Below are 14,774 nucleotides of genomic sequence, written 5' to 3' on the forward strand. Positions count from 1 at the left end.
TATATCTGGAAATAATGTTTAAGAGCTTTTAGTGTGCAATTTTTGTCAAATATTTTTTTTTAGCAATTCACATAATTAAAGTGATTTTTTCCCTACTTTTTAAATTTAAAATAAATGTGCCTGAGATAAAAATTTCTCAATCATATTTTATTTCTTCTTAAAAGGGAACTGTTTTTTCAGTGTATACACTCTAAAACTAGCATTACTTTTAATCTGCATATATAATGTGCATGCATTTTGGTACACATACATGTTTTTAGTTCAAGTTTTACTAAATTAAAGTTTTAATAACTAATTTTGTTAATATGAATGCCAGATTGTTTAACTTTTAGTCTACTTCTGTAAATTCTGATACTGGTTGCGTATAGACATTGAAACTGTACTATAGTTACTATATTGGCTAGGAACATGTGAGAGGAGTCTTAGAAAATGTCTAGAATAACCCAATATTGGGCAGGTGATAAGATGCCTTGATTGGGTCTCTTGAATACAGCCTCCAGAGATTCCGTATTGGCTTAGAAGCACAAAACAAGTCTTACCCAATTTGGGATTTAAGTCTCTTTTAACTGGAAAATTGAATTTATAGATTAGTGGTGTGGAGCCCCAGTGGTTTACGACCCATTTTCTGATTTCTTTACCAACTAGAATTGATTCAATAATGCTACTAGGTGATTTGCTTAAAAACTGTGTTGTTTCTAAAGCTCATTGAATGGCAAAATATGCTTTTTTTTAAATATTAGAAACATAAGATTCTCCATAATAGCTTAATTTAGGCCAAGATTGCCAATTAAGCCACATATTTCATCAATATTTTAATGTCATGTAAAGACATGAATGTAGAGAATGTATACCAAATTTTACGAAGAGTCATCTATGTGTTATAGAATTATTCTAGAAATAGAAAATGATATGATAGTATTCTCTATTTTAGAGTAATGTAACAATCACTGAAGTTTGATAGCCACTTATATTTCATCTACAGAAGAGCAGTACTTTGGTATCATTTCCCCCTTATTAATTTGGTATTGTGCTTTGTTCCTTTTAAGTTAAGATTATCAATTATTTTCTGACACTTTTTGTAACAATTCTAAATATTCTAACCCTTATGTAATGTGATCGTATTTCCAATAAAATAAACAAAAAAATCAAGTAACTTCTCCAGAACTTTGGATATTTAAATCAATGAATTTATAACACTCTTACTTTTCACAAATATCCTAAGTTATTTCCATGCTATTTGATCTCATGAGATGAAAAATCTCTTTTACTGTAAAATAACTACAGATACTTTGAAAAGCAATCAGAACTGCTTTTCATGGACCATTCTGTGAAGATAACTTTAAAAAATATCAATAGTTAAGAATGCTCTTTACCATTAAAAAAAAATTGAAAATTGACAGTAAATCATTATTTACTATTTCTATAACCAATAAAATTTATATGGAAGTTTGCCAAATATAGACTTTCATTTACATAATTGTAGCAGTTATGTGGTTTGGCCAGATGTGAAATTAAAAGGCATTTTAGATTGGGCCTGGTGCCTTTTGTCTTTTGTCACCTACACATGTCATATTTATGAAATCACCCCATGGTTCTGTAGGCACTACCAGTAAGGTTCAAAAAGATTATAGACTTATTTCTATAAAATAAGTAAATCTTTAAAATGTAATTTTATAGCAGATATTAGTCTTATGCTGTAAACTTAGGTTTATCACATTTGTTCATTTTGTTTCTGCTTGAATGTCACCTCGGTTTCCATCTCATTTCACTAGAAGATAATTCAAATGAGGTCATTTTTAGATGTCCACTCTGTCCTCAGACAAAGAAGTAAATCTTAGCAGATAGCACAGTATGGGAGGAAAGAGATTAAATCCTTTAATCTTAAGTCTTCCATATTCACTACTAAATTTTCTTATTTGCAGTTAACCTAATTCCTTTATCACCGGTGATTTTGTGGCTTTCATACTTGCCTCGTAATGTGAGAAGCTTTGACAAAACTGAAAAACTGAATGAACGCACATGATTAAGCTCCCTGTGTTCATCATGGAGCCATTCCCTCTGAGGTCCTGAAATTCTCAGGGGAGTATTTCTTTCTTGTTGTTAAAATTGTCTTATTTAAATATGATTGACATGTAAACAGTTGTACATACTTAATGTTTACAACTCAATAAGCTTGAGAATAAGTATGCACCTGTGAAACCATCACTACCATCAGGGACATAACCACATCCGTCACTTCCCAAATTTTTCTACTGCCTCCTTTATTATTACTTGTGTGTATGTGAAGAACATTTAACATAAATTCTACTCTCTCGATCAGTTTTAAGTACAGTCAAACCTCATCATATTACACTTCAAGATAGTGAAGTATTTAGTAACCCTGTTTTGACCAATTTTATTGACACCATTTTTGCCACAGTGGGTGCTCATTTAGTGTTTCTGGGTCACTTTTTGGTAATTTTCACTATATTTTAAATTTTTTCATTGTCATTAAATCTGTTACAGTGATCTATGATTAGTGATCTTTGATGCTACTATTGTAATTGTTTTGAGTGGGCCGTAAGCCACACCCATATAAGACAGCAAACAATCAGTAAATGTGTGTTCTGACTACTCCACAAACTCGCTCTTCTTTAGCTCTCTCCTCTCCTCAAATCTCTCTATTTGGTGAGACATAAAAATATTAAAATTAAGCCAATTAATAACCCTATATTGATATCTAAGTTTTTAGGTGAAAGAAAGAGTTACATGTCTCTCACTTTAACTCAAAAGCTAGAAATGACTAAGCCTATTGAAGAAGGCATATGGAAAGTCAAGACAGGCTGAAATCTGGGCCTCTTGCACCAAATAGCCAGGTTTTGAATGCAAATAAAAAAAAATATTTGAAGAAAATTAAAAGTGGTTCTCCAGTAAACGTGTAAATAGTAAGAAACAAAAGCAGCCTCATTGCTCCTAGGAAGAAAGTTTTAGTGATCTGGATAGAAGATCAAACCAGGTATGACATTCTCTTTAGCCAAAACTCTAATCCAGAGCAAGACCCTGACTCTCTGTCTTCAATTCTGTGAAGGCTGAAAGAAGTGAGGAAGCTGCAGAAGAAATATCTGAAGCCAGCAGTGGTTGCTTCATAATGTTTAATTTTTTTAAAAAAGCCATTTCCATAACATAAAAGTACAAGGTGAAGGAGCAAGTGCTGATGTAGAAGTTGCAGAAAGTTATCTAGAAGATCTAGCTAACATAATTGATTAACCAAATAACAGATTTGCAATGTAGATAAAATAGCCTTTTTCTTAGAAGATGCCATCTAGGACATTCACAGATAGAGAGAATTCAGTGCCTGGCTTCAAAGCTTCAAAGGACAAGTTGCCTCTTGCTAGGGGCTGATGCAGCTAGTGACTTTTAGTTGAAGCCACTGCTAATTTACCATTCCAAAAATCGTAAGGCCCTTAAGAATTATGTTAAATCTACTTTGCTTGTGCTCTGTGAATGGAACAAAGCGTGGATGACAGCACATTTGTTTACAGTTTGCTTACTGAATATGTTAAGTCCGTTTTTCAGACTTACTGAGCAGAAAAAAAAATTAAAAATATTACTGACGAGGTGCCTGGTCACCCAAGAGCTCTGATGGAGATGTACAAGAAGATTAATGTTCTCATACCTGCTAACGTAACTTCCCTTCTGCAGCCCATGGATCAAGGAGTAATTTTGACTTTCAAGTATTATTATTTAAGAAATACATTTCATAAGGCTGCAGCTGTCATAGGCAGTGATTTCTCTGATAGATCTACACAAAGTCAATCAAAAACCTTCTGAAAAGGATTCACCATGCTAGATGTCATTAAGAACATTCATGGCCGGGCACGGTGGCTCACGCCTGTAATCCCAGCACTTTGGGAGGCCGAGATGGGCAGATCACGAGGTCAGGAGATCGAGACCATCCTGGCTAACATGGTGAAACCCCGTCTCTACTAAAAATACAAAAAATTAGCCAGGCGTGGTGACTGGCACCTGTAGTCCCAGCTACTCAGGAGGCTGAGGCAGGAGAATGGTGTGAACCCGGGAGGCGGAGCTTGCAGTGAGCCAAGATCACGCCACTGCACTCCAGCCTGGGCGACAGAGCGAGACTCAGTTTAAAAAAAAAAAAAAAGTGGACATGTTCTTTCTGGACAGACTCTGGATTTTTAGCTGGATGTTCAAAGTTACTGTGCAATGACAGGCATGTATGATAATGTGTCTCACAGACATATGGGAAGTGACAAACAGAGTAGAGCCATCACCTTACTTTGTTCTGTGGTGTAGGTGCTCTATGGTCTCTCCTCTGCTTAATTATGGTAGAATATAGGTTTGCTTAGGTACCAAAGTAAACTAAAATAAAGATTAGCATTAAAAGTTATGGACACAGAAACTATTTTGCTCTGCTTCTATAGATCACCTGTTCTCCGAGGTGAACAGAATATATAAGCTTTTAATGAGTGTTTGAAATACAAGAAAGTAATAATCATTTAACCATTATGTAGATTCGATGACCTAATACTGAAGTATAAAACAAAGATAATTCATTCTCATTTTTTTTATAATTTGAAAATATAGTAGAAACAATAGAATAAAGTATTTCAAGATTTAGGAAATGTATTAGAACTGCTCATAACTGTATTTTATGTAAATTTATTGTGATTATGTAGATTGTGCTAGGGGTTCTGATGAGGAGGAGAAAGAATACTTTCTCTTCATACTTTAAATGCTTGAAGAAAGTTCCTAAGACTAGGAAAAGAAATCAGTAAGTTTTATTAGCAATTACCATTTAGTTACCTCTCACTAGAAATACACCCCCCACCAGATTTTTGATTGGTTTGATTTTTTGCTAATGAGTTTTAAGAGTTTCTCATATGTTTTTATTATTAACACCTTAGCCTAATGTGTGTAACAACTATTAACATAAAATAAGAGTTTAAAAACATTATTTCCTATTCACTTATTTTCCTAATAACAGTATTGTTTCTATTTCCCCTGCCCCTACAAAATGGATGAAGGAACCCTAATAGGGTTATTCTAGGACCCTAACATTTATGTAAATTACATTTTAGAATTTCTGAGAATTTGAAGGAATGTCGGTATTGTTTTAAGGTACTTACAGAATTTTGTGGTAAATAGAAATTTTTTAATATTATTCAGGAAAGCAATCAAGTTTTTTTATTCTAGGTACTTCTGTTGTATAGAAAAGTAATGGTTCTGAATGGAATTACCTAGCAAAGAACAGTAGGTACAACTGGGATATAGAGAAAATAAATTTGAATACTTTAGTACACATGCAATCTGTCTGATATGATTAGAGATTAAGATGCCTAAACAGATCTTTCTGGTAATAACATTTTGATACTAGCACCATAGAAATTGTTTTATATGTGGTCATGATCATTATTGCTAAACTTTAGTCTTTAAAGAAAAACCTGCAGTTTAACTCATAAAAATAATTATCTTCCTTGGTTGGTATACACAGACAATTGTACTTAGTTTTCACCTTTGTCTCTTGTTTAGACTTTAAACTACTATATTACAGGTTCCTCCAGTAAATGGCATCACAGCATGGTTTTAATTTCTTAATGTGAGTGAATAGTTTTAGTTTTCAAAAACAAAATAGTGATTATCATAAATTTACTGAGATGTGACTGAAATGATTGTTGCATGTATAACCCATCTACCTTGTATGATGAAAAAGAGTATTTGATTGTCTGAGGCTATAGAGGTCCAGCTCAGTAGAGTGAAAAAAAGGACACTCTTGTACAAACAGGAAGAAAAAAGTACTGTTAAATTACTGGACAGGAATGGTGGCTCACACCTGTAATCCCAGCACTTTGGGAGACTGAAGCGGGCTGACCACCTAAGGTCAGGAGTTCGAGGACAGCCTGGCCAACATGGTTAAAATTAAAAATACAAAAATTAGCGGGATGTGGTGGCAGGCATCTGTAATCCCAGCTACTTGGGAGCCTGAGGCAGGAGAATCTCTTGAACCTGCGAGGCGGAGGTTGCAGTGAGCCGAGATCGTGCCATTGCACTCCATCCTAGGCAACAAGGGCAAAATTACATCTCAAAAAAAATTACTAAAATATGAGTCTTTTTTCTTTTTTGCATGGCCTTTCTCTCATCTTGTCATGATATTTTTAAAATTGCCACTATTGTTGTTTTAAATAAAGAAAAATTAAAATTTTCAAATATGAACATAGACTAAACTGTTCATTTTCTATTGTGCAATGCCATTTCCTATACAAATATAAGGACCTTTAACTTGAAAGTAGCATCACCAAAATTCCACAACACATATTTTATCCTGCATTAGTCTGTTTTTCACTGCCGTAAAGAGCTACCTGAGACTGAGTTACTTATAAAGAAAAGAGGTTTATTTGGCTCACAGTTCTGCAGGTTGTACAAGCATGGCACCAACATCTGCTCGACTTCTGTTAAAGCTTTTGGAAGCTTTTACTTATGGAGCAAGGTGAAGGAAGAACAGACCTGTCACACAAGGAAAGAGGAAGCAAGAAAGGTACCAGCCTCTTTTAAACAGTCAGACACATACTAACTATTAGAGTGAGAAGACATTCATTACTGTAGGGAGGGTACCAAGCCATTCATGAGGGATCCAGCCCCATCCAGCCCTTTCATGACTCAACAACTTCCCAGGCCCCATCTCCAACACTGGAGATCACATTTCAATATGAGGTTTTGAGGGGACAAATATCTAAATTACATCAAATCCTTATCAGAATGGTGGAAATACTGCACAAACTAACACAATTGTTTTTATTTCACTTCTCGATAGTACACATGCTACCAACCTCTATACCTTTAGCATAGTGATAAGCTAAAGAAAGACTATAAGGAAAAGGAACCATGGCTTTGAGCATTGATGGTTGGTTAATACAGAGGAGTAAAACAAATAAAGGATATGGAGAGTTTTTCATTCATGATAGAACATCATTGCATTATTTCCACAGTTAAAGCAAGTATTGCTCAAATGGAAGCTGTGACCTCTTGAGGATGTCAGTGCTCCCTTTCCTTATCACAGTTACTCGATGGTTCATGCAACACTCTGACTTTGTAGTAGATCTGAGTCTTCCTGAACTCCTGCATGTTGTGGATCCACAAGAATTCTGTGTTCATAAGAAACTGGGCGTGATGTCTACAAAGGAAGCAGCTCTGCTCCCTGGCATGTTCCATTGTCCTATCAGACCTATCAGACCTCACTTGCAAAACATACATTCCAAGATAAAAATATTAAAAATTTCAAGATGGTGACAGCAGAAAATGAAATTACACCAAGTGCCAAGCTTGTGATGCCATCTTTGTGGCTGAATCAGCTTTAGGAAAAGAGAGGTGAACGTTTCCAGATTTTGCTTCAGAGAAATGTTTTGCGATGATCATTGGATAATGAATTACCATTGTTTTTCTCTACCGGGTTAAAGTGTGGTTGCATTTTGTTTAAAATGGACTGTTATATAACATCATAAATTATATTTTACCCAATAAAACTTGGTCTTTTACTAAAGTAGAACATACAGTTAAAAAAAGAAAAATGAATATTGAATTAGGAAAAGAAAAGAATACTGATATCAATGATCTTTGATTAGGCTGTTTTGCTAAAGAAATGCATTTTATGATTTTTAAAGATGCACATCCAGAAACTTTTTATATCACAGTGGATTATTATAAGATTTCTATCACAAAAAATGATATTGGTCTTCATGCAGGTAGTAAGCTACAGACACATCTTTTATGTGCCTAGATTCAAAGGGATGAATAAAAAATAGTACATTACATTGTTTCTTCACAATTTGGGTGACACACAATTTGAAAGGCAAACTATACTAATATAAAATGAAAATACACAATGAAACATCATAAGGTAATATAAAATGATAAGTTGTATTCTTCTGTTTCCTAGAAAAGGACACGTCCCTCACATTTTTATACAATTTTTCTTTGTAGGAATTATTGTGAATTTTTATTTTATGTTTCTTTGTGTGATTACCTTATTCTCTGTCTTCTTCAATAGTAAGCTTCCCTTATCTGATTTTACTCACTCGTGTATAGTCCAGCCTTGACTCAGTGTCTGACACAGTGGTGAGAACTGGCATATGCACTTAATAAACACTGCTAATTCGAAAATATAGAAATACCTCACGCAGGACTCATTTCGCAATAGAAATATAATGTTAAAAACAGGAAAATATTTGACTTACCAGGAAAGACTCTACAGAAAAGATAAAATAGTAACAATTACGAGAATGGGCCAAAGGGAGGAACAAGTTTGGGGAAGCTTTTGTAACCAATACTCTGTAATGATTCTAGGAAAAATACTTTAAAGTAGTTTTATTGTCACTGAGTCATAGAGTTAGTGCAATACGACTAAAAGAGTAAAGACTGTTTTAAGAAATTAACATTTCAGTTATTTCTTCAACCACTCTTTAGAGAATTTTATTTTGAATATATCTAAAATATTCTAGGAAGTCAGTACTTTCCTCATTGTTCATTCAATACTCAAAAATAGAATTTTATTTTTAACTACATGATTTCTATTTATATGTAATGTATTTAAGTATCTCATTTTTATAAAAGGTAATATTCACAGAAGTTTCTTAAAACATGTAATGGAAAGGGAATGGAAAGAATAAATTCAAATCCAGTGTGGAATGTTTCAAAATTGTTAAAATTTAAATTGTTATATTTTCAGTGAATTTACTGTGAATTTTTGTTAACCAGTAGTATATGCTATCAGAAGAAAACCTTTGTAATAATATAGAAAGGGCTTGAGAATTTCAGTAACTAATTTTCGAGCATACAACCAATTGCATATATTAGATTTAATTCATCTTTTATAGAACTTCAAGGACTAAGCTATCGGTTTGATTGTAACTGAAATATGTAACTCAAAAAAGCTCTATTTAAATTAATCTAATTATATGCTTATGTTTTCAGTTTCCCAATGTGATCATAGTTCTTTATTTTGTCTTTATTTCCATCCTCCATGAAATAGGAATTTGTATCTATTGGTTATTGTATTATATACATTAGTAAATTGCCACCTAACAACTTCATCAATAGCCAAACTACATTTATGTCAAAAAATAAATACTTTTGTCAGACACTATCCATCAATTGTAACAATTGTAAATATTTCTCTTTTGATATTTCCCTAATACCATTAAGGTTTCAATAATATATTATTCAAATGTGTACAATCATTTTCCTTTCAGTTTAAGAAAGTGAAATCAAACTCAAATACTTTACTTGCTATGTAGTAGAAATACTTAAATAAGACAAAGTATAAGTTATACAATTTTTTTCAAATTTTGTGTTTTTTCTTCTCATGGATATATTATTATCTGAAAGGAGTATATTCATGCAATTTTCAGATCAGTTGTGTCACTATCCAAATTTAAAGAAATAAGAGTGCACAGGAGGCAGAAAAAAAGGTCAGAAAACTGGCCGGGCACGGTGGCTCACGCCTGTAATCCCAGCACTCTGGGAGGCCAAGGCAGGCAGATCACGAGGTCAGGAGATCGAGACCATCCTGGCTAACACGGTGAAACCCCGTCTCTACTAAAAATACGAAAAACTAGCCAGGCATGGTGGCAGGCGCCTGTAGTCTCAGTCACTCGGGAGGCTGAGGCAGGAGAATGGCGTGAACCCGGAAGATGGAGCTTGCAGTGAGAGGAGATTGCGCCGCTGCACTACAGCCTGGGTGACAGAGCATGACTGCGTCTCAAAAAAAAAAAAAGTCAGAAAACTTAACCTATACTGTACCATAAAGTAAGTCATTTAGACTAGACACTTCAGTCTTATAATATAGTGCATATTATGTCTTAATCACCTCATTAACATATTTAGGTTTACATAAGCATACCTCTGTGCAACATACATTAGAGAGAAAGAACTAATAGAAAAATAATAGAATAATAAATATAGAATTCCTATTGTTCTGAAATCATAGTTAATGAGAATGTCATTATATACAAATAACTCACAAGATATATTAAAATTAAGAAAAATCATAGTGTTCTTGATTTTGTTCTTTATTTCTGAGAGGGCACGGACCCCTTCCTGTCCGTGTGATCATTTTCTCCAGTCTCTACTCTTCCCCATGTGGACACATGTGCGAGCATATACACACTTTCTAGTGTAGTTTTAGGTAGAATTTATTTTTTCCTTGAGAGAGAACTTAGAGAAAATGGAGCAGAATGGCCTCAACTTTTACAAAAAATTGTAAATGGGTAACAGAAATACTTAGAAATAGTCATAAACAACTTAGCTCTTATAGCAATATTTTCAATGGAAAAAATCACATCAAAACACTTGCAAACTAAAAATTGTGCCTATTGCATATGCCAGATATCTAGTTTTTCTCTCCAAACACAAATTGCTAAGAAATACTTCAAAGCTTCAAACAAAACTTAAAAAAAAAAAATGCTAGAAATATTTTTTTCTATAGATAACTTACATGGATAATAAAAGGAATGTTTCTTGGAAGTAAAGGTTACAAAGTGCTTATTCGCTTTAGTCCTCAACAAAGCTTTTCTGAATTATATTATTTATTGAAAATAGAATTTCTCCATATGGCCAGCAGTAAATCTATTTTTTTGTTTGTTTCTACTTGTTTTTTTTTCCCCTTAAAATATCTGCAATATGGGCAGAAGATTCGTGATTGGGTAAGCACCACAATATAATATTGTTACTAGGATTTGTCATCTAAGGGTTTCGTTTGTTTTATTGTTTTAAACGTAATTGAAGGTATCATATTTTGTGGTATTTAAAAAATACTTCTTCATTTCTTTAAAAATAAATTAATATAGCTTGCTCCCACCGCCATGGGACTGCTCATCTAGAGTTCAGAAAATTTAGCCTATGAGGAGGATGTGAGTGAGACTAAGTCAGGAGCCACCGAGAAGCAAGAAGGCCACAGTGATTGTTGCCATAAGCGTGCTGGCTACCATCTTTCTGGCTTTGTTTGCAGTCTTGGTGGTGGTTTGAGTGCAGCGCTACCGCTGGCCAGGAGACCTGCTGTAGCGCTATGATTCCAAGCCCATTATGAGTCTCTTGGGTGCCATGGAGACCCAATCTGAGCTCTCTGAGTTAGAACTAGATGATGTCATCATCGCCCACTCTGGCATAGAGCCCATTCTGGAGAATGAAGACTGGATCTAGGATGCCTTGGGTCTCATGTCCCACTGCATTGTCATCTTGAAGATTTGTCACACTTTGAGAGAAAAACTTGTTGCCATGACAATGGGCTCAGAGGCTGAGAAGAAGACTTCAACCACTGTCAGCAGCATCATTGTGGTGGCCAAGTGGATCATCCCCAGAGTAGATGATGTTGTGAAATCAGTGTACCATCTGTTAAGCACCAAGCTCCTGGATGTGAGAATGACTGCCCTGCTCCTGTCAGTCATCAGGTGCTGGCAACCAGAAATGCCTGCCATCTGAACAGGGGCCCCAAAGCACTTGGAGGTGCTTTGAGAAGCAGCCTTGCCTTCTGAACCAGATAAACACCTCCCAGGCCCTAAAGCCTTCTTGCAGGAGCAGTTGGGAATTTATTGCCTGTAGGCCAGCAGCTAGTCATGAAAGCTAGCAAGAATGGCTTAGATGAGCCTTCCACTTTTTCCTGTAGAGTTAGTTGTTCTCCAGGGCTCAGGAATGTGTGCATAGCAAAGCAGGAGAGTCCTATCTGGTGATGCCATTGTTGCAATTACAAATTGTGGCTGGTGAGAGGCAGTCTAATACCACAATTAGGGGATATGCCATTCATCATTTGCACAACACAGCACTGAAACTGATAGACGGTCAGCTTTATTTAGATTACCTAGTGTTTTCAAGAAAATTGTGCTACCATATAAGAAATCTAGAGGTTTCACATTAAACATCAGAATTTCTGGCTTCTCCTGAACAATCAGATTTGGCAGTTGTGATTTGTGTTTTCAAACGAGAACAATCAGTTGGAGTTAAGTAGGGATTTCCTCTCTTGGCAAGACTGTACTCTTTTTTGCCTGTTTCATTTATTTGTATTATCTGCCTGATCCCTGAGGTATCTGAGCCTGTCCTCTTATTTAGAGGTTTGGGTTTGAAGCTGAGCACTATAAAGTTTATTATTTCCTTTTATCCTTATGCCTACAATTTTACTATACGCCACTAGGTATACAGTAAATTTATACTTATGATTCCCTCAAAAAATAAGAATTCAAAAATAAAAATAAATTAGTATAATTCATATGAATGTTGTTTTTTATCTCTATCTTTTACTTTTTTTAAAATTTCTGCCATATCTAAGATGTTTATAAACAGACTATAGGGCAAACATTTGCAAAGGTGTATATGGAATGCAATTAATGAGCTAACAGGAATTTGGCAGTAGAAACACTAGTGTGTTAAAACATTTACAGTTTTCTCTGCAATCCAGTCCAGGAGGTAATAATATCTTTTTTTTTTTTAATACTTTAAGTTCTGGGATACATGTGCAGAACATGCAGGTTTGTTACATAGGTATACACGTGCCACGGTGGTTTGCTGCACCCAGCAACCCGCCACCAACATTAGGTATTTCTCCTAATGCTATCCCTCCCCTTGCCCCCCAACCCCGACAGGCCCCAGTGTGTGATGTTCCTCTCCCTGTGTCCATGTGTTCTCATTGTTCAACTCCCACTTATGAGTGAGAACATGTGGTGTTTGGTTTTCTGTTCCTGTGTTAGTTTGCTGAGATTTATGGTTTCCACCTTCATCCATGTCCCTACAAAGGACATGAACTCATCCTTTTTTATGGCTGCATAGCAATCCATGGTATATATGTGCCACATTTTCTTTATCCAGTCTAACATTGATGGGCATTTGATTTGGTTCCAAATATTTGCTATTGTGAACAGTGCTGCAATAAACATACATGTGCATGTTTCTTTTTAGTAGAATGATTTATAATACTTTGGGTATATGCCCAGTAATGGGATTGCTGGATCAAATGGTATTTCTGGTTCTAGATCCTTCAGGAATCGCCACACTGTCTTCCACAACGTTTAAACTAATTTACATTCCCACCAACAGTGTAAAAGCTTTCCTATTTCTCCACATCCTCTCCAGCATCTGTTGTTTCCTGACATTTTAATGATCACCATTCTAACTGGTGTGACATGGTATCTCATTGTGGTTTTGATCTGCATTTCTCTAATAACCAGTGAAGATGAGCTTTTCTTCATATGTTTGTTGCCTGCATAAATTTCTTCTTTTGAGAAGTGTTTGTTCCTGTCCTTCGCCCACTTTTTGATAGCATTGCATTTTTCTTGTACATTTGTTTAAGTTCCTTGTAGATTCTGGATATTAGCCCTTTGTCAGATGGATTGCAAAAATGTTTTCCCATTCTGTAGGCTGCCTGTTCACTGTAATGATAGTTTTTTGTTTTTTTTTTTTTGTTTGTTTGTTTGTTTGTTTGTTTGTTTTTGGTTTTGTTTTTTGCTGTGCAGAAGCTCTTAGTTTAATTAGATCCCATATGTCAACTGGGGCTTTTGTTGCAATTGCTTTTGGTGTTTTAGTCATGTAGTCTTTGCCCATGCCTATGTCCTGGATGGTATTGCCTAGGATTTGTTCTAGGGTTTTTATGGTTTTATGTATTATGTTTAAGTATTTAATGTATCTTGAGTTAATTTTTGTATAAGGTATAAGGAAGGGGTCCAGTTTCAGTATGCTTTATTTTTAAAGAGAAAGTAAACAGTTATCTTGTTCATTAAAAGATGAGGTTATTTGATAAAATCTATGATTTTCTTTTCTCCGAGATGAAATTGTAGTTGCCTTATGTTAAAAACAGGAAAGCAGAAGTAAATGGACCCTAGACATTGCATTGCCTGCCCCAGATGAATCCTCGAATTTACATTAAGATCACATTTTGGAATTAATCTTAACAAGACTAAGAGTTTGTAGTATTACTAATATAAATAACATCAAATTTTCAGACAGTTTGCTCTTGTCACTATCATCTTTGTTATTGATACATGCCGGGCATGGTGGCTCATGGCTGTAATCCCAACACTTTGGGAGGCCGAGGCAGGCTGATCACTAGGTCAAGAGACGGAGACCATCCTGGCCAACATGGAGAAACCCCGTCTCTACTAAAAATATAAAAATTAGCTGGGCATGGTGGCACGTGCCTGTAGTCCTAGCTACTCGGAGGCTGAGGCAGGAGAATTGCTTGAACCTGGGCGGCTGAGGTTGCAGTGAGCCAAGATCGCGCCACTGCACTCCAGCCTGGCGAGAGAGCGGGACGCCCATCTCAAAAAAAAATAAATAAGTAAAAGTAAAAGTTGTTTGTGCTCTTCTCCAAGTTATTCAGTCATGCAATCTCCTTATCCCATGTTGGCAAATATAGGTCATCTAGCACAAGTGCCTTTGTTTGCTATCTATCTTGTCATTTCAACATATCTAGGTGATCACAGCTTCCTTATGTCTTTAGAACTTATCCGTAACATTACTCTTTTTTCCTCCTGTCTCAGAGTAAGTTTGTTTCCTCTCTTTCACTTTGTGCAGAGTGTCATTCACAACTCAGCTCAGCCAAAGCTTTGTTTGAAATCAGTTAATAAGTCCCTCCCTTGCATTTTAGGGCTCTTGCTTCATTGATATTTCTCTTCTAATTGTAAATATATTTAGATCATTTATTCCTTTAAAGAAAAAAAGAAACAAAAATTTAAAAAGGCTTCCGTTTTCTAATACCCCTTCAAGCTTCACTCTTAGTTTTTCCTTCCTTTCACCAA

At 35.3% G+C, this 14,774-nt stretch overlaps 1 pseudogene; it reads left to right on the plus strand.

The window, feature by feature from the left end:
• Positions 1-6,425: 6,425 nt before the first annotated feature.
• On the plus strand, positions 6,426-11,859 carry LOC109027146 (transmembrane protein 98-like; annotated as a pseudogene).
• Positions 11,860-14,774: the final 2,915 nt, after the last annotated feature.

This window comes from Gorilla gorilla, chromosome 5 (assembly GCF_029281585.2).
Source record: "Gorilla gorilla gorilla isolate KB3781 chromosome 5, NHGRI_mGorGor1-v2.1_pri, whole genome shotgun sequence".
Classification (NCBI taxonomy): domain Eukaryota; kingdom Metazoa; phylum Chordata; class Mammalia; order Primates; family Hominidae; genus Gorilla; species Gorilla gorilla.